General features: G+C 61.0%; 1 pseudogene; it reads left to right on the top strand.

Annotated features, from left to right (window-relative positions):
* Window positions 1-571: 571 nt before the first annotated feature.
* The window catches only part of LOC124294303, a 7,909-nt pseudogene continuing 7,633 nt past the window's right edge, over window positions 572-847 (top strand).

The following is an 847-nucleotide window of genomic DNA, read 5'->3' as shown; positions in this document are numbered from 1 at the left end:
GTGAAGTGCAGGACACATGAACATCGACATTTCGGACGCACATTGCGGTCCACGGATACAATTCCCGGACCACGCCTGGCTGAGGGTCGTTTAACAACGACAGACTGCTCTGTCGGCAACAATGCTGCGGAAACTCCCCCGGGGGAACAGCGCACCGTGCCTTCGCGAGCGAATGACTGAGCGTTCGCAGCGCGTGTCGCGCGCCGGTCGCGCGGCAACGGGTCGCGTCGCCTCAAACGAACACGTATGTCACGGTCACGACGCGTCGCCGCAGATCGCGGGGTCGAGCTGTCGCTGCCGTTCGTCACGTTCCGGTGCTAGCGATAGTCGAGAGAACGAACGAATTCGGCACGGCGACACACAGACCGCGCGCGGTCGGTTCGCCGCTCATGTGATGAAGTTCCGTCCACGCTTCGCCGCGGGGGGCTCTCGGGTCTCCCGTACGGCGGGCGTGTTTACGGTCGTTTCCGTGGCTCGAACGTACGAAAGAATACGTTGTGTCCTCGTCCGTGTCGACGGTGCTGTTCTTGAACGAACGGCCGTCGCCGACGACGGACTCGCAATCTTACGACGACCTCAGAGCAGGCGAGACTACCCGCTGAATTTAAGCATATTACTAAGCGGAGGAAAAGAAACTAACTAGGATTTCCTTAGTAGCGGCGAGCGAACAGGAAACAGCCCAGCACTGAATCCCGCGGTTCTGCCGCCGGGAAATGTAGTGTTTGGGAGGATCCACTTATCCCGGGGCGTCGGCCCGCGTCCAAGTCCATCTTGAATGGGGCCACTTACCCGCAGAGGGTGCCAGGCCCGTAGCGACCGGGACGCGCCACGGGAGGATCTCTCCTCA

The sequence above is a fragment of the Neodiprion lecontei genome, chromosome 4 (assembly GCF_021901455.1).
Source record: "Neodiprion lecontei isolate iyNeoLeco1 chromosome 4, iyNeoLeco1.1, whole genome shotgun sequence".
Classification (NCBI taxonomy): domain Eukaryota; kingdom Metazoa; phylum Arthropoda; class Insecta; order Hymenoptera; family Diprionidae; genus Neodiprion; species Neodiprion lecontei.
This window is presented reverse-complemented; position numbering and strand designations above follow the sequence as displayed.